This window comes from Argiope bruennichi, chromosome X1 (assembly GCF_947563725.1).
Source record: "Argiope bruennichi chromosome X1, qqArgBrue1.1, whole genome shotgun sequence".
Classification (NCBI taxonomy): domain Eukaryota; kingdom Metazoa; phylum Arthropoda; class Arachnida; order Araneae; family Araneidae; genus Argiope; species Argiope bruennichi.
Genome location: NC_079162.1, coordinates 20,706,867 through 20,728,070, shown reverse-complemented (window position 1 = coordinate 20,728,070; position 21,204 = coordinate 20,706,867).

The following is a 21,204-nucleotide window of genomic DNA, read 5'->3' as shown; positions in this document are numbered from 1 at the left end:
CAGTGTATATGCAGAAGCAACGGATGCTTTCGCTCGATATGCGTTGTAAAGCACAAAAGATTGCTGTAGCCTCAGCAGTAAATACAGAGGAGGCATCATTAAGCTTATAAGCAAACACGGTATCTTCAAAAGCAATACCGCATCCAACAGAGTTAGTTGACTTTGAGCCATCTGTAAATATAGGGGCATATTGCGAATACAGACTTCGATGAAACTTAAAAATGTGATAATAAACAACTGGCGCATCTACTCCTCCCATAGGAGGTCTTTCAGTTATCAGCGAAGGCTACTTAGCCCTATTTCATTAATATATACAGTAGGCTGACAAGAATCAACCACCATAGTGGAAGTTTCATCCTTATTTCATCCTCCTGATAGGAGAAATATCTGAAATAAGAACGAATTTATTATCAGTAGTAAATTATCTTTTGAATAAATCGTTTGATTTCTAGATACACATTCTAAGCCTATTTTAATAGAAAATCAGTTGCAAGAAATATCTTAAATGCTACGAATCATTTCTTTCCTCGTCAAGCCAGCTTGAACAGCATAGTTTGAGAATGTTCTGCCGCTGCATTACAATATTTAAATACTGAAATTTTAAAAGTATCCTCAATTTTTTCATTTTAAGTCATTCTTTAAGAGGAAAACGGTTTCAAAAAGATTAGACTATATTTTTTAAGTATCAAGCTTTTAATATGATATCTATCCAAAATAAACTTTGCATCAGAAATTTTAAAATTTTCTTGTGCCAGTGTATCTTTTTGAATTTGACCGAAAGGATTGTAACAAAAGATAAAGACGATCAGCTCGTCCTTTCCAAACTGACCCTTAGAAATCATGCCTACAAATAATCTGTTAAACAATTATATGGAGACGTTTATTTAACTGGTAGATTAAGAGATAACTGGAATAGTTAAAGCTCTCATTTTCTTTTCTTGGAGTATTCTACAATGGGAATTTCTTTCAAAATATATGCAAATATTTTTTTTTTAATTTGAAAAATAAATTATTTACCATATCTCTTGATTTGGGGATATAATTTATTTCGTAGTATATAATTTAATAAGAAATATAGGAATATAATTTATCCTTTCTGAACTTTTTAGTTGGATATGAATACATCAAAGAGCAGTTAATTTCATTATAAGCCAAACATTTAAATTATAGCTTATTTGCCAACGTGAGCATATTTCAGCAAAAGTCAAGGAGGGATTTTCTTCAACACTCATTTTTTTAAAATACATTTCTGAATTAAGATCCAAAAAAGAGAAAAGATATTTACCAAACTGTACTCTTATCATTCTACATAAATAGAAACATTGTATTAATTCAGAAATAAATATTGAAATAGTAAAGTTACGATCATTTTTTAACTTATGGGATTATCAAAATTGATTTATTTAATTTCAGTTTGGAAATTTTCGGTTAAAGCTGAACTGCACTGAGATGATCCAGCAGAAATTCATTATTCAAAAGTATCTATAACACGAAAGACTGCTGAGAGCGTTGATATTACTTGAAAAAACTTGTTGAATCCTGTAATAAACTTATGATTCAGGTATGAATGCAAAGAAACAACTTTAAACGTAGTGATATCTGCGACATATTTTGTGAAGTGACAGAAACGATACAAAGATTATCTAGAGCATTAAGGAAAGAAAAAATATTGTAACGAACGTGATGAAATTGTTCAAAGTACCCAAAAGCAACTATTTATCAACGGAAAATTATGTTAATTGGTTGGAATTGAATAATTATCTTCGATTTTGAACCATTTTAAAGAACGAAACAATTCATTAGAACTGCATTGTTGTCAGATAGTTAATGAGGTAATCAATTATAAAAGCCCGGAAATGTTGAATTTCAAAATTGCTGTGTTTAATTATCCAGAAAGATTAGAGATATTTTAGAGTAAGTCAGTCATGCTATTATAGTTCATTTCCATGCAAACAGTTATGGGCGAGAACTTCAAGCTTACAAGTCCGCAACACAGGAAGAAAAAAGATACATTAATCCTATCAGAGTTTACAAAAAAAGAGCTCAAATAATTTAATAAATATCTTAAACTATTTTCATTTATATGTCAGGGGAACTATTTTAAACATTCCAGACATATTACAGACAAATACCATTACATCAAAACTTGGTGTCTTCTATAAAGATTACAAAGTTCTCGCGCTTATGACTGCTGCCTGTTCAGAAATTTCTTCTGATTTTCAAAATATATTTCAGTAAAAATTATTCAAATATTTGAATAGAAAGTTCCTACCTTTTTTCCCGGGATAGGCCTGCTCAATTCTTTGATATACAGCTGCAAATAAAATCCATTAGTATAATGCACTCGACTACATAGAAAGACGCTGAGCAGTGTTCTTTAAAGAAATATGTATTGACACACAAAACACGAACAATAAGCACTTCACAAAAACATACAGCCAGCTAGAAGAGAGAATGAAAATATTGCGCATTAGCACTAAATACAGTTCACGGTTAGTTTTTAGTTTCGGTTTCAGTGAAAGTCTGCTCTGGAAGCAAGAACAGAAAAAGTCACGTGGTAGTCCGTTTTCAGTGTTTCATAAGTGTTGCCGACACGCAATTAATTTACTTTTCCAAAAGATTTTATGTCAGCACCGTTTAATTAATAATAACTGTACTTGAGCATACATAAAATATATATCATCATACCAGCATCACGGTTCAACTCTATCTGACTTTCGTTATAGTTTTGATTTGAATAATGACTTTTTGACTGTTTGCCCAAATAACTGTGGGCCACTCAAATCTTTCAAGCCTAAAAACTGTTAACGTTCTCATCTATATGTTCATAAATAAAACTGATTTGCTTGAGACTTAAAACTTGAAGCTTTACTTTACTATTACTTGAGGCTTTACTTGAGTCTACGGTTCTTGTGGAACTGTTTGGAGTTGATCACGTGCAAGTATAGCCATATTTTGTAAATTTATGGAATTGTTAGTACATTCCTTATTTTATAGATATGTCACTACTTTTAACTAACTATTCACTACCATTTCTTTATAAAACAATTTGATCAAAACATTCACTCAAGATAAGGATAGGGAATTATGATCCTCATCTTGTTATATTATATTAAGGAATTGTGAAAAATGTTGGTCTCACTAAAATTTTATTACTAATATTGAAAAAGTATTATATAATTCTTTAAAAATGTCACTCTAATAAAATAATAGTTCAATATTATTTTTCCATCTATCTTGAACATCTCAATGTTAAATAGAGTGAAAAAGGAAGATTTTTTTATTTCATAATTTAAATATAATTTTTATAATAAACTGACAAAAAAATATTAATTTTTCGCTGGTAATGCTTTAAATAGAGCTTTACTTTATAATTCATTAAAAGAATTCTTTTTGTTCAATTATTGTGGCAGTGAATGACAATATGTTTTATTACTAACATTATAAGTTATTTTTCTTTTTAGTTTCACATTTACAAATAAAAAACGACCTCCGAAAAATGATATGTTCTGTAAAGATAAATCTTCCTTCACTTTTTTTACTTTTGTGGAAAAATCATAATTGGAATAGAATTTCAAAGCAAGTATGAGATGTTTTCACCCACTTTTTTTTCTGTCTTACGTCGGAATTGTGACATTTGACACTTTTTTATTGGCGAAATTCACGAACAACTCGATTATTTATAGGAAAGAAATGATATTTTCTTTCAAAAACAGAACAGATTTGCTTTCTTTTTCCCTTTATTTATTACTAGGCAGATAGAAAATCACAAGGCTTTCAAAAACAGAAAGCTCTCAGTCATGTACACCATTTCTGGATATAAAACGCCAGTTTTCACATTTGGAATAAAAGACGCCATTATGGTAGAATAAAAATAATTTTTTTTTTAACTCGGCAACCCTGATAAGAGCAAAGTAGTTTGTGTAAAATGCGTAGTTGCACAGAGTTGATAGTTTTGAATGATAGATTTATAGCCATATAATAGAATTCATTATCTCGAATAAGTCGTGAATGTGTGTGTGTGTGTGTGTGTGTGTGTGTGTGTGTGTGTGTGTGTGTGTGTGTGTGTGTGTGTGTGTGTGTGTGTGTGTGTGTGTGTGTGTGTGTGTGTGTGTGTGTGTGTGTGTGTGTGTGTGTGTGTGTGTGTGTGTGTGTGTGTGTGTGTGTGTGTGTGTGTGTGTGTGTGTGTGTGTGTGCGTGCATTCCTAATTCTCTTTTGAATTTGGTATTTTAACTTTATTTCGCTAATTTTCTTAAAGTATGTGTCATTTTTTAGATTTCAAAGGAAAATAAGCTGAGAATGAATGGCATAAAACAATTTTTTTAAATGTGTTTAATAATGTATTATAACATAAAGTTATTTTTATTCGTATTATCTTTCACTCTCTAGTTTTTGGTTTATATTATAAAATCTTGCTAGATTTCCTCTATTTCGTACGAAACATCTTATGAAGTCAATCAGTTTATCTGTAAATAAGCTCTAAAAATATTAAAATAGTGGATTGCCATCAAGAGCGCAAGAGTTGACATGTGAAAGTGAGTCAAAATGGATTACAAAATCCTACCTTTGTGTTAAAGCAATAAAAGTCATTCCGGTATTAATTGATTGTAGCTGTGAAGAAATGAATCTTTCTTTATATATGGAACAAAACAAAGTTAAAGAAAATGGAAGAAAACAAAGTTAATGGTGTTTCTTTCTACCCCTCTCGTATTTAAGTTCACGAATTCGGACGTGCTTCATCTGCCAAATTAGTTTTTTATATCTTGGAGGAATCCTTCATGTACTTTGGTTTATTTCACATAATTTTTTACTTTCTTGTCAGTTATTGTACTCTCAGAGTGTATATGAATCTTAATTTAAGGTTTATGTTATCCATTAATGGACTTAGTATCATTTTATATGAATGAATCATTATTCAACTCTCAAGGATTATGCTTCCGCCTGATTGATCTATATCTCTTATGTTAGCGGGTACCATTTCCTCTTTAGATGATTTGTAGAGATCACTCTATGTATTGAATCCCGACTCACTGATGTTTCGGACTGAATACATAGAGTATCATACAAGTGAAAAGGATGATTCCACACTTGTAGGTTCTAAGAACGGGTAATCTTCAACGACATTTTGATGAGAACAAATGGTTTCCAGAGATAAAGGTAGCTGTCTACCTTTAGTTAGTTTGTCTAGTTTGTTAGTTAGATAGTTTGTCTAGCAACTATTGTTGTAATCAGAGCAGCGACAATAAGAGAGACCTTTACATGTGTCGAAGTTCTTGGGAAACCTTAAAAAGCTTTTCTGCTAACGGTAACTATAGTTTGGAACTGATACATCAATCCAGATACCATCATTCAAATTTAAACATTGAGTGAAGACTATCGAACAGACCGGAAAAGAATTTGCCAACTGTTCTTTGATTTAATTCATCGTTTAAGAAATTCTGAAAATTCTTTTTCGTTCTAATCAGTGTCATGAGAATTCTCTGCTTAAAATTACATTTAAATGTTGTTTGTTCTTTAGATTATGGATTTTAAAACACTTTAAAAAATACTCTTCTAATTATTTTTTGTCTTATCAATTCTAATAATTTTCCTGTAATATTTTCTTCGCATTTGTAAATAAGAGAAAAAAGGTTGTTCTTGAAATATTTGCTTTCATTTCCAGCTTTCATACAAGCAAAGATCGTCCGAACTTTTCTACTTAAGCACATTAATAATAATAATAATAATAAGCTTTTTTAAGAAAGAAAATATAATCCGCGGTTCGAGTACACAGCTTTTTATCTAACATGTAAGCTTAAAACTGTTTTCTGCTCCTCTTCTCTGTTATATTTGAATAAAAGAGAGATTGTATATCATTTCTGACTATTGAATAGCCAGAAGAAGTGTAGAAATAAAGGAAAAAAATATAATCTCGGAACAGTTCTCTTTTCTTGTGATTTGTACTTACTCAATAAAGATTATTCCCAATAAATATTCATTTCTTCTAGATGTGTTGTAAATAATGCGGAACAAAAATGTCTAATAACAATAGAAATTCAAGTTATAAAAAAATTTAAACTGCTTTTTGCCCAATTATTTTATTTTTATAACTTCGTATAAACTATAAATACTCCAAGAACGCAACGAATGTTTCGAATTACAAAAATTTTAATTATTGATAAGAATTAAACGTAATTTTTAAAACGTATTATAAAATAGATGCGCTTTACGAAGCTCATGTTTTAGCAAAATACCTGCTTCAATTTTTGTGTTACATTCTAGTACATGAAAAGTTTCTTAGCTGGCCGTCATAACAAAACTAATTGTAATTGCTTTTCCAGGTGCCTTTTCTTTCGAATTTCTTTTAGTTTCAAGCCAATACTATGTCATGCATTACTTTAAATTAAAGCAGATCAAGAGTTCCAACAAGATTCTGTAAAGATGTGTTCCTTATTTACTAGTTTTGTTTCAAGAATGTAATGCATATTATCTATTGAAATACTTAAATTTTTTTAACATCTTATCAAACAGCTCAACATACCTAAAAATTTTCAAGAGTTCGAGAAGCATCTCTTGTTTACATTCTTGGGGCAGCACATAATCAAAGTACCGATCAACCATATTTAAAATCACTTCATATAGATCTAATTTGTTGTAAAAACACTAAACTCACTTTTATTATTGTATTAAAAAGAAATTATAATTTTTAAGGAAAAATCTTGAATGTTCAAAATGCATATAGAAAAGCTTTATAGTGAGGCAGGGTCATTGAGAATGATCCTTATAGGAGATATACACACACAGGCTTCCCATTTAAGCATCTGGGAGGAAAATGTTTAGAGGAAAAAGAACAACATTTTTACTTTCTCATATACAAACTGTACAAAGAGAAATTGTTATAATCGAAAAGTTCTATTTCGATATTTCGAGGAATCTTCATTTTTCAGAATTCCGAAAAGGACATTTTTAGAATTATGTCTTTCTCTCTGAAAATTCAATAACTCACTTTGAGCTAGACGAATGAAATTTGGTATATACTCTTTACACAGTATTTGTAGATTTCAGTCAAATTTTGAACAAAATCTATTCAAAAGAAGTCTGTCTATTTATATTACCGAGTACAAGTGATCACAATAATTACAAACCGTAAAGAGGAAGATGAAAAAATTGGCACACAGATTTAGCGCTTAAAATGTAGGTTCATATCAAATTTTGAACCAAATCTTTCAAAGGATTGGCCGTCTATGGGGAAATACTTTCGCCCACATGCAAATGCAATAACTCAAAAAGACGATGATTTAAATAAAGGAAATTTCATTGGTGCAAGATTATTTTAAATAATATTAAGCACTTTCGTACTTTAGTGTGGCTAAGAATTAATTTTGAACTGATTATTAACTGCCATGGAGGCTATTTTGGAACAGTCCTTTAATTTGAAATCTTAAGATAACATAAAAGAAAAAAATGTGAGGGAAATCTCGACTGATGATTCAAGTAACGTCACCGACGGTTGTTTGATTGATAATGATAGATTTGATATGCACTAGGCGACAGAGCTTTTGTGTCTCGAACCTGTGATCTGATCATTCCAGAACCGCATTTTTAACCTAGATGCCTACGAAACCTTTATCAAAGAATGCAAAAACTAAAATAAACATTCAAACGAAAAAATAACACCTTTATAGGTTTTAATGCATCAGGAACAATTTAAATTTTCATGAAGTTTTTACATATCTTAAAATGTTTTGCAAAATGTTAACCAATGAATATAAAAGGTATCACTTGATTAGAAGATTCTTAATGCCCCGAACAATTCATCAAAAAAAATTAAAATAGAATATAAAAGGTAAAACATTCTTTTGGGAAAATTTTGAAACAAGTATAAAACTTTATTCTTTTCGTGAGTATCAACACATTGCAGCTTCTTTCAAAGAAGCATCCGAAGAAGAAAAAAGGGATCGTTCTGGTGTGGTAAGAATTTCCAAAGGATACGTTCTAAAACAGAAAACCTTTACTTTGAAAAAAAATAACCGGGCCATAGCCGAAATATTTCTCGATATTGCAACTTGAGCTTTTGATCTTTTCCTGGCCGGTGGAAGGAAAAATTACCCAAAGAGATTTCGTTTTATTTAAAGGAACAATTCTTTCTTTCTCTCTTGCATCATTTAACCCATTCGTTACCCATTATCTTACTGGGTTTTTTCAGCTTTATTTACTTAACGGGGGCTTTGAAAATATTCGTAAGTTCTAAAATTTTGTTTTTGAATGACATCTTCAATTTTTTTAATCTCACTTTCATATCAAGCTTTTTATTTTCCATTAAAAATTATATGTATGTTTCATTTGGCTATTGTAAAATCACTGAGTTTTAAAGGATATCGTTCAATGTAAATATTTGCTAAGATGTGGTAAAGATGTTAATATTTAATGTGTAAGATGATAAATTTTTCATTAATTTTAATTAAAATTGATGAGAATCGTTACAAAAATATTAGTTCACATTGATCGTAATGATTGTTTTCGAAAGATTTCGATTTCAGAAACTGCTTACAAATTGTACCATCAAAATATATTTTACGGCTAGAATGTTAAATAAAGTAACGCTAAAAGTATATAGATAATCTGTGGATTAACTACTTCTATCCGTTTTAAGTGCGAAATGTTTCACTTCCCTTATTACGTAATTAATTTGAAGATTACCTGGAGAATCCGTTCATTGTCTTATAAGCTCCAGTTAAAGTAAAAATATGATCTTTAAACAAACAACAGAAACATTTTTGTATGTTTCAAATAATACTCTAACGTACAACTCTGAAATACTAATACTACTAATTGAAAAACACGTTAGACATTTATTCTACAAAGGTTTAGGTAATTTATAAAATAATAAGCAAATTGTTCATAAATTATACTAACAATTGGAAAATTAATAGCATTTTTTATTGATTCATTTGGTTTAATAATCAGAGGATTGCTAGTTCAAAATGCTGAATGGGCCGAATAGAACCTATAAGCAAGTCCAAGGTAGCCTATCACATTAATAGTTAATATAAAAATTGAATCTAAACAAAATAAAATTCAAATACCAATTATTAGTTTAAAAATCTTCGTAATACATAAAGAGGAAAGGCAGTAAGAAAAGCGAAATCCTGTTTCCACCCTTTAAGTGAAAAACTCAGGTAATACAAATAAATAATCGCCACATTAACAACTTTTGAAATTTTACAGCAACATGCACCGAAAGAAAAATATTTACGTAACTTTATTTCCATTCATGTTTCAACTTGAGAATAATGAAAATATTCAACACATTTTTAATTAATGAAATCTATCTCACATTCTCGTTTAGAATTGCAAGTGTTGATGATTCACGATGGTTGTAACGAGATTGCCGTCCTAAGACCTAGATAATAAACCTAATGTCGAGGTACACGAAACCCAAACAGGCATTGAATCTTTAAAATTGTATTATCTGGATATTTGGTGGCCTTCAGAATTATCTTCTATATAGTTTTAGAGAAACTTCCTTTCCAGAATAGTTTGGACTTTTCATTATGATTTTGACGCGGGGAAGGGGCTGCGTAATAAAAAAGGATTGAATAAAATAATAAAACTAGCTGAAAATATGAAGCCCAAATGGAAGTAGGCCGCCTGAGACAGACAAATCATTTAACAATTTGAAAAAAAAACATTTTATTTGTTTGTTTATAGATCATTTGCTCAACTCATTATCATGCCATTATTCGTAATTTATTCGCTTTAAATTCTTTAAAAAATAGATGAAAACGATAATCTATATCTATACTTATAATAAAGCTCAATGTGTGTGTGTGTGTGTGTGTGTGTGTGTTGGCGCTCTACAGGCCAGGTCATTTGACATACAGCTATCAAATTTGGTACATGTATACCTTAGAGGTCGGAAATGTGCACCTGGGGTCCCTTTTTTTGAAATTTTAATTAGAATTTTAATTATTAATTAAAAACTAACTTTCCCGCCAAAAAAATCTTTCATTTTCCCCACCGCCAACTTTTCCGCCAAAAAAATCTTCCATTTTCGCCATCGCCAAATGAGTAAGGCTTCCGGGGTTTTTTTCTCCCAACAGTAATGAGGCTAGGGTTAGTATTTTTCGGCGGATTATTTCAAACGATTCTGTTTATTTTCTTAATGTTTGATGCATTTAAAATTAAACATTGTTAATTAATCGATGCTGCAGATTCATTCTGAAGAACTTTTGAATAAAAATAAAACAGAATAAAGGAAATTAAAAATTTCTAATCCGCATAGCGTTACCCCAACTGGCGTAGAAAAAAAATCACGTATTTGCGTTACGTAACTGGCGTTGAAAATTCACGCATGCGCTTTGTGTTCTGAATTTCGCATTGTGTTGACGAATTATTATCAACCGATGCGGACTGGATTTAAATTTTTTTTAGGTTTGTTGCATGTTTTTGTAGTTAAAATGTATTTATGTTAGTTATATATTTTTTGTATATGCTTATAGTTTTAAGTGCATCGTTTTTTAAGTAGTTTTTTTAAAACCTGTTTTAAACCGTCTATTTTAAACGATTCGTTTCATTTTCTTAGTGTTTGATGCATTTAAAAGTAAACATTGTTAATGAATCGATCTGCTCATGATGAATCTAAGAAAATTTTGTTGACAAATTCCTGAGATAATACGTAAATTGAAAAGGATGTTCTTTAGTGCCCATAAAGTTTAAACGCTGAGTGACTCTATTTTCATTAATCAGATTATAAAAAAATTCTTTGTTTCAGTAAAAAATATTATTATATTAATTGCAGATTAATTCTTTCCACTTTAATTTAAAACATAAATTCTACGGGTGTTAACAGAAAATTAGAGAGATACATATTACGTTATGACTGAAGGCCTTTATAATATTATTAGTGAATTATATGGCTATCAAAATTTGAAGTTTTAAAATATTTTGATGAAGCTATTAAAGTAGGAATTGCATAAAATATTTAAATATAAAAATTTTAACGAGCATTAAGATTGGCGAACCGGTTGGTCGACAAATTCTTGAGATATTACATAAATTAAGAAAGATATTTTTTAGTTCCCATAAGGTTTAAATGCTCAGTGACTCTGTTTTCGTTAATCATGTTATTAAAAAAATTAACATTTATTGACGAACACGAACACACTGATATTCACCGTTACTCTGATTAGATATTATAAAATCTGAATAGATAAACATAAACGTGTAAACAGCTGTGCGCCGGTTTCTATGGCAACACAGCTGGAAAGGGAAAAGAAGTTTCCGAAGAAAATTCACGCATGCGCATTGTTCTGATTGTTGTCATGACAACCACTTTCAACAGACGATTTAAATTATTTTTAGGTGAGTTACATGCTTTTGTAAGTAAATTGTATTTATGTTAGTTATATATTTTTTGTATATGCTTATAGTTTTAAGTACATCGTTTTTAAGTAGTTTTTTTTAAACCTGTTTTCAATGATTTAAATTATTTTTAGGTTAGTTGCATGCTTTTGTAATTAAATTGTATTTATGTTAGTTATATATTTTTTTGTATATGCTTATAGTTTTAATTACATCGTTTTTTAAGTAGTTTTTTTAAACCTGTTTTAGACCGATTATTTTAAACGATTCATTTTATTTTCTTAGTGTTTGATGCATTTAAAAGTAAACATTGTTCATTAATCGATCTGTTCATGATGAATCTGCGAAAATTTTGTTGACAAATTCTTGAGATAATACATAAATTAAGAAAGATATTCTTTAGTGCCCATAAAGTTTAAACGCTCAGTGACTCTATTATCAGTAATCATATTATTAAAAAAATGCTTTGTTTCAGTAAAAAATATTATTATATTAATTGCAGATGAATCATTTACACTTTAATTTAAAGCATAAATTCTACGAGGGGTAACAGAAAATTAGAGAGATACATATCACGTTATGACTGAAGGCCTTTATAATATTATGAGTGAATTATATGACTATCAAAATTTGAAGTTTTAAAATATTTTGCTGAAGAATCTATTAAAGTTGGAATTGCATAAAATATTTAATTATTAAAATTTTAACGAACATTAAGATTGGCGAACCGGCTGGTCGCCAAAGGCGGCTAGTTTACTAATAAAATCATCTTTTATGTTAACCGAAGCCTCTCTATTCTCGTTGAACATTAACATGTTAACCGGGTTAATGATTAACGGAATGGAGATAGATTGACGAAATGTGTGATGGAAAATATAGTCTTTAAATCAAATTTACAGATTTTTATCTTCTGATTAACCTGAATTACCTCCTATTCAACTCATCTTGCATTGAAATACTTCGTCATTCCCATTTAATTGGTTAATCCAATCAATACTTTTTTAAAAAATTTTTGTACGTGAAGTGCACAAAAGAAAAGTATTGTAATTGCCAAAAAAAAATCAACTTCAGTATTTGCTGAAATCTCCTCACTTCAGACCTCTCTAAATCTGATAAACTTATTTCTAGAAATATGTCTGTCTGCCTGATTGTCTGTGAATCTGATAACTCAAAAACCCTTGGAGCTCTATTGATGAAATTTGTGATGGAAAAATGTAATATTTAGATCAAATTTATAGATTTTTATCAAATTAAGAAATTAGATGCAGAGGAAGTTTGCCTACAAGTAAATGCAATAATTATAAAATGTAAAAGGCTAGATAGAAAAAATTTTGTTCACAATTTTAGCATCTAAAGTGCACATCTTCATTAAATTTTGAACCAAATCCATGAATGCTGATCATTTTTTCCCTCAAACATAACATTATATACAATCGCATTCATGTATACTCAAACATGCAAGAAAAATCTTGTTATTAAAATTGTAGTGCTGAGTCAAATTTTGACTTCGATAGATTGAAAAATGTCATCCAAAATGTATCTTCGGCTTTCTTCTTTATATTACGAGGAAGAAACTCCTGATGGGTAGGAATATATACATTTCTGGGAACTAAAATAAAATTCTGAGCACTCGTGGTGTTCTCGATCTTACCAAAGGTCTGCAATTTTTCTGTAGATGCGGGAGGACATTTTCATTAAGGAGCCTGCAAGAACGTTTCTGGGGTACCTCTTCCGGTGGTTTTTAATATAAAAAGCATTCGTGCCATTCTACAATCTTCAGACAGAGAATATATCATTAAAAAAGAACTGTCGTTTTAGCATATACTGTAAAAATAGTGGTTTCTCACGTTTAAATTATTATTTTTGCAAAAAATTATAAAAAATTATTTTCAAATGTTTTAGTTTTTGCGATATCTAAAGTTTAGATTTCGCGGACGCAGTTAAAAATCTTGAAAAAGAAGGGTTTGAATTAATAAACCATAAGAATTCAAGCATCTAATAGCTAGCATGGGAATTTTGATTAAGAAGAATGTAAAAGTTACTTTTCACAAACATAAAATTAGTTTATCGTTTACTCGCCGCTCTGAATGCCCCCGAAATGAACAGAAACAAATACACAGGGTGGATAGAGACAAATCAGGGTCAAAATGAATGATTGACATTAAGATATATTATAAAGGATGTAAATTTTAATACGTTCTGATAACTAACCGGTATCAACATGGTTAATCTAAACTCTATAAGCATCATTAAGTTAATGTATCGATGAATAATTTTTTTAAAAAAAAATGCCATCACTCTTATCTGAAAGAACGTCATATTAACATTGAAAATGTATAAAACAAAATAATATTAATCTCTCACGATAATTTAAGGTTTCTGCTTAATTATTGCTTTGATTATTGGCTATCCAAGAGAAAACTGCCTTGTATACTTCTATATCTATCTATTTCTTGTATACTTCTATATCAGAATTTTAGAGATTTCATTGGACACTCAACACATAAGAAAGAATCTCTCCTATTATCAAATACTTCAAAATACTACACAAAATCACTTACGAGGTCGTAATATTATAATTTCAAAGAAAAATATCAGAAAAAATATAGCAAAATAATTTTTGTATGTGAAAATATAAGTAATTAATATTTTTTTAATTACTTGAAACATAAATAATTTCTATAGTGAATTGCTCCTTGTTATTTAAATATTTCATAAAAAGAACGAATTTTACATTATGTTACAACGATACATTTTTTTTTTCTTATCACACACAATGCCACTTTTATTCCATTAAAAAATACCTGCCTCTGAACAATAAGTGCCTCAAACACTAAATGTGCACTCTCTGATTACGCTCCCTGAGTTTCAATAATTTGGTTACTGATTAAATAAAATAATTATTCATTATAAATATATTTATATTTCAATGATCTTCGATAAAATAAAGCCTAGCAAATAAAAATGGAGCTCAAGTGATTCATAATTAACGTTAGTTTTGCTTTGTTGAATGCTGAATTTAAAATCTATTATAAAAATACATCTAAAGAAAAAAATTATAGCTTTTTCTTTCTGTTTATCTTTATATTTATTATCTTTATCGATATTTTACGCGTTAAAGAAAAGCACATCTGAGAATTAAAGTACTTGCATTCTGAAACTTTATTTTCATTGTGTTTCATGGAATTAATTTTAAAACTTTGTTATGTTTTTGCAGTTTTTTTCTGTCTCACTTATTTATGCTAATATTCTTTATAAATATTCATGAGCTATTACATAAGTTTTACAGTTAGCTTTTGTTCTGGTAGTTCGTTTGCGTCACTTTCAAATAAAAAAAAATTCTAAATGATTCTTTATTTTAATTTGAGTATTCCTTTTATGCTGTTGAAAAAATATCCTATATTAATAAAGGGAAATCAACATTTTATTGCCATTAGTTATATTCAGGAATTTAAAACTAAGCTAGAGGTAAGTTGAGGAACTTTTTCATACTTTATTGAAAATGTCCTTTTAATAACTCACCCATTAACTGCCTAATTTTTTTTTCTGAAATTTTTGGCCTAATAAATCATGTATATGCACACAAAGTTGTATAACAGTTTCATAATACTCCAATTATGTTTTGTTTTGAAAATATTTGATATTTTTATAAAATCATCGATATCATTATTGCTATATCATTATTTGGGTATCATTATAAAATCATCGATAAAATCATTTCAATAAAAAAAAACTGAATTAGCAACTGATCGTTATTATAACTTCTAAATTACACATTTCATTATAATATAAGAACAAAAATAAAAATATTAATGCTTCAAATATGACAATTCTGCTCCGTTCTACTTATAGACGAATTTCAAATTTGTTCGCTTGTTGTAAAGAAACAATGCACAGACTACATACTTTCTGCTACATGCAATATTGACTTATATTTAAAGAATGAAATGAAATAAAAATTAACTCTCATACTTGATATCTTATTTTTACAAAATATTTGTACATCTTCGTGATTATATTTTTGTATAAAGCACATGTCAGCTATATATTTGATAGAAGATAAAAGAGATTTGTTCTTAACTTCTAACCCCAGTACTCAGTTACAGGGTCTGCTGATATATTGTATATTCATGCTGAAATTTTCATTGGCAAAATCACTAAGTAGCTAAAAAAAATAGAGTATATTTTATCAATCCTTAAATGTTTGATATTTTCTTGTAATATCTAATTTTGCTCTAGCGCTTTTTATATTAATTTTACTTTAGTAAGATCCTTGCAGGTACGTATTACAGAATAAAGAAGACTTTTTCTTTTAGATAAGCAAGAACTTTTAAAATGTTCTAAGAATAGATACTTAAAGCTATTGACATTACTGATCTTATACCACATAAAATCACAAGAAAACGGAGCACGAAATATTATTAAAAATCTAGTGATTAATTTTAGATAAGTAAACATATTTATTATACTCTAGCCAAATATTAAGGAACAATATATTTTGAGACTCTTTGTTAAGAAAATGGAGCTAAAAATAACAAATATATAAAGTTCACGTCTTTTTTCTTTATTAAGTAATGGGTTATAAGTCAATCATAATACTTTTTTATAGTAAATTCTTGTTAAATTTGTCTGTGTTTCAAAATAAACACTGTTGACCTTCAGTTTGGTATGTGTATTTGATATTAGTTATGTCCGGGAGAAATCATTCTCCCAGTCCATAAGGTGTCCAGAAATGTTCTTATGGTATGCTGATATTGCTAAGTGTCCCAATGTCTCTTGCGGAATTAATTTCAATAAGGAATTTCAGTTACAAAAATATCAATCAAAATTTTTTGACTAATTGTAACAACCCTCATTTGATAATTATCAGCCATTTTTCAGTCCAAAGAAAGAGTAATATTAATGCACTCTCTCTTTCCAGCTCATTTTTCAGCAAAAGAAGGAAGAATGTCTTCTACTTCATTGCAAAAATGTCTTCATATTGAAGTTATGATTGTACGAAGATCAATTTTTGTTTGTTTGTTTCTTTTCTTCATTTGACTGCAGAGGTGAGCCAGAGAGCTCGTAGTTTAGATCAAAAAACGTAAAAATCAATAATTTAATCAAATTAGTTCGTTGAAAAATGATTCTGGTCGTCTTCTTATCTGAAGAGAATAGGGGACGAGATAGAAGCAGTCTCACATTGTAGAGGAGTTTTTCAATTGTAGAATAAATAGAATTATGATATGGGATGGTATCTCTTGAATAATCATGCTAGCTTCCATATGCTCCATGGAGGAAAAGTGACTGGCATAAAATGTAGAGATGAGATTATTGGTCCATATGTAAAACTCTACGTGTGGTTATTGGTTAAGGCTTCATGTTGATAAATGGTAATGCTCGTCTTTATCGCGTTATCATGGTCGAGGAAACTTAGAAAAGCAAGGCTTCTCGAAGAATGGAGCATCCTGATCGATTTTTGATTTTAACAACTTTGGGTGACATATAGAGGCGGTTGAGAATTTTAAGTTCTCAGCTTAGAATCATATAAGAGCGCGATGAAGGCTTGCATTAGATATGATCTTCTCTTCCATTCAAGTGGCAGATAAGTTCTGTATAAGTACAGAAATGCAGTGCAGAATGTGCATTTCAGTACAAGGTTAACATACGCATAATTCAATTCTGTTTGTTCAGCCAGTAAATCAGTTCAGTAAATTTTTCATTTCCTTATTTTTCTCCGCCGCAAAACTTATGTGAAACAATTAGTCATGAATTTGCGGTCTTTGACTTATTTATACAGTTGTAAATTGTGTTCGTTAATAAAATTGTGAACAAATCATCCAGATTTCGTGCTTTAGTAATAATTTGGTTAAATGTGAAGCCCAGAGAGTAGATCTTCTTTAACTTTTACGAGGGAAAATAGTTAAAAATATATTAGTAAATTTCCCCTAGATTTGAATTTCTTAGTAAAAATTCGAAAGCGTAAAGAAAGGGTTAAAACACGGAAACAATCTTGTGTTGCCCGATAACAATGATAGAATTAATATCATTTCATTGTAGAAATATATTAATTCTTATAACTAAATATTTTCAGGGAATCAATTTTTCATGGCATTCTGAGATGTAACTAACCACAAGTTAATATTGCAGAATGGAAATTGCTGACATTGATGGATAATTTGTTGAGGATAAATGGTATGTCGTTTAGCTATAATTATGAAAATAAGATTTCATTAGAAAGATGTTAAAATTAGCAATAGAGTTATTTTTTAATATATACCAAATCTAATTTCTTCATTCCCTGTACTAGGGAATCTTATTCGCTTGAATAATATACGTCATAATAGTATCATGTAAATTTCAAATAATAAAATTAAGATATTGTCATTCTTTTATCATCACGTTAAAAAACACCTTATAATATAGCTAACGGCAAAATATGAAACCTTTAAATTTAACAAAAAAAGCTAGAAATATTATTTAAAAGAAAGGAGAGCTGGTTCGGAAATAAAATATAGTGGTTTTTCATTTTTCTATAAAAAAAAATTAGTGGTTACTTTCCTGTCAAGCAAATACTGAATCAATGTTAGCATTGATTCTTTTTTAAATGCTTTTATTTATTATTTAAGAACTTATTTCATGATTTTAAAGATAGAATTTAGGAAAGGACTTTTCATTAAATTTTCAATGCAATAGAATTCGAAAAATTTCAATAATTAGATATTCCTACACTTTTTTTTAATTATTTTCAGAACTGAATTATCAGATAACTATTGATTTTAATTAAATTGTTGCCATTCTTAGTGAATTTGAGAAACATTTATGCTAAAATTTCAAAATGTTTGGAGAAAAAAAGAATTTTCATATTCATTTTAGAATAAGAAGCACAAAAAAATATTTAAAAAATTAGAAGTTTTCCAAAACTTGTTTGTATTAGTGTACTAAATAGTAAAAGAAAGATTTGTAGCTTCAGTCATCGGACATGTTCTTTATACATAATTTTTCGAGAACAGATATATACCTAAAATGCGAAAAATTGCTGATTTTTTTTATCACTTTTCTGCAATCCCAATATTAGAATGCTAATTAAATGCTGCAATTCAGTTAAATAAAATAACAGATTGCAAGAAAAATCAAGAATTTAATTTCTGCTGCTGTTGCCACCACTGAACTATTTTTGATTCTTTTATGCGTAACTTACGAAATAAACTTTTCCCTTTTTATGCTAAAAAACTTCATTTCTTTGATTTTCATTTCTTCTCATTTTAAAGAAAGAAAAGAGAGATTTAAAAAAATAGTTTTTCAAATTAGAATGCTAATTTTATTACTCTTCCTGCAAACGTGGAAAAAAATCATAATCTTAAGAAAGCAATTTTTATACTAAGTGCTATTTTTAACAGAAACGCTTAGCCACTTTAAAAGCTTCATCTTTTCTTTCTCCCTTTCCCTCAGAGTATATTTTAAGATGGTGCTGGAATTCAAGTTCTTTTGTTTCTTTCAGTCTCAAAACTGAAGTAAAATCAAATTAAAAAACTTACTATCATGCAATGAATTTATAAATATGATAAAAATATTTTTTTGGATTCATATAACACAAAAATGGTGAAAACAATTTCCTAGAAAAAATTTCAGCAAAAATAAAACCTAACAATAAATATCTTGCTTTAAACTACGATTCTTTTATTAAAGATACACATTTTTCAAACCTGTTTTCCTACATTCCTCTAATGAAATTATAGAAACAAACACTAGAATTTTATTATGTTATACCTCTTTACGCGGAGCTCGAAGAAATTAGGTGTGTATACATGAAATGTGTCCGTTTCTACCAGTTACATGGGAAATAGAATTCCACATCAATTTGTTAATAATTTCTTTAGTTTTAGTAATGCTTTCACGTGTATCCAGTTTTTGTTTCAGAATTTTGAGCAAAATTTGATAAAAGTCTACAATTTTGGGGATGACAAAAAAAATCCATTTATTCTTCTACTTTTTGGCTTTTTTGTGTTATGTGTTCATATATAGACATATCTCTAAAGAATACTTTTTCTTCGCACTCAGAAGGAGAATTTAAAATGTGGAGATTTATCAAAATTTCGAAGTCATATTTTTTGACAAATACGAATCTTTCAATGCGTCTCGAGTGAGAAAAGAAAAAAAGCTATTCAAGTCAGAACCTTAATTAAAAATTTCAAAAAATTCTATTTTCAAATTACTGGGAACTTTCCGGCTTCAAATCCATTATATATAACTTAATGCTGCTTTTAAATGATCATTTCAAATTTAAATAATGAAACTGTTATTTATATACGTTCCATGCTACTTTGAAAACTCTGGCATCTCTGATGAAAATGGGATCGAAAATGTATACTACGCCTGTTCCATTCCCAATTAAAATTCGGGAATTTTCAAAACGGGAAATTAATCTTATTTAACATTAGTGGCAATTCTAAATCAGCTTGTTTCTTTCCTGCGACCAGTAATAAATGAACTGAAACTGAAAGTAAGAAACCCATAAAGGAGGAATTATTTGCTTCTGAAAAGTAGAACATAAGTAACTTAAGTGTCTAACAACTGAATGAGTGATTGAATAATTTATCTAATTAGCTTTTTTACAACTCCTTTAAGTTTGTTTAGTTTTAGAAATTCCTAAAAGTTACATTACAGCCATGTTTCGTTTATGAAAGCAACATTATCAGTAAAATAAAAAGAAATCATTCTAATTACTATCAAAGAGTAAAAAAATTCCTTTAAGGAGCCCTACCGTCTTTCAGGGCGTACAATGGCTAACAGCCTATTCCAGCTATGACTTCTTCATCAACCTTAATGTTCGTAATAAAGATTATGACGAAGGCATACAGTAATGAGATTTTTTTCTTTCTTGGAAATTATGGACACGCGATAATTAAGAAGACAGCCAGAACAGAACACACGACCTTTTTCTTCCAATTCAAATATGACAGCCTTACGTTGTCTTAACATATCCTGTTGCTGGTGTGGAATGAAAGATATCATAAAGAAAAGAATTAATAAAAAATAAATTTTAAATCAAAGAAAAGATATATATTCTCAGCAAAAGAGTTTTACCAAAAGCTTTATGCTAAATATGCTGTAACAAGGTAATTGGAAAATTTTAAAAAAAGTAGGTGATACTTTAATATTATTTCGACTCATTTGTGTATAATTTACTGCGATGACATCCCAAAAATATTACGCTTCATTTTGACATTTCACTGACTTTGCAACTTTATAGCAGAATTTCAGATTTAATCCTTACACATATTAATCTTCAAATCTGTCACTTTTCGAATAATAAAAGCATATAGTTTGTACAAGAGGTTTGTCATCGGTGTTAATTTTCCATAAATGTGTAGTGTAGCATTTGTAGATATTCTTTGGTTGATTCCATTTTATTCAATAGTATGCTGAAAGGTGACTGATGTAATTTTAATTCTGAAGGACATTATACCTAAATCAGGAAGTAATTGACTTTGACAATAGCTATAGGTTTTTGTTGACGAATTCAGAAAAGCCACAGGAAATGAATGCATTCGTAAATGTTTAAACATTGTTTAAAAAAAGAAACTTTGTTTAGGGGTTGAAAGTATTCATTTTGAAGAAGATTATAACAAGAGCAATTTTTTAACAAATTAATATATTATCTGACTATTTTTAAATGTAATGAAAGTCAATATAAGCGGTATTATTTTCTAATTCTGCCCTTTAAATAGTATTTCGTGATATGTATATTCCTTCTGAATATTACAAAGAAAGACTCGCTCAAGCACTAGTCAGAGGTAGGGATAAATGGTCTAAATCAATAAATTTGCTTTTTAATATATTTCATCAAGTTTTAACAAACAGAAATATGAAACTTTGTG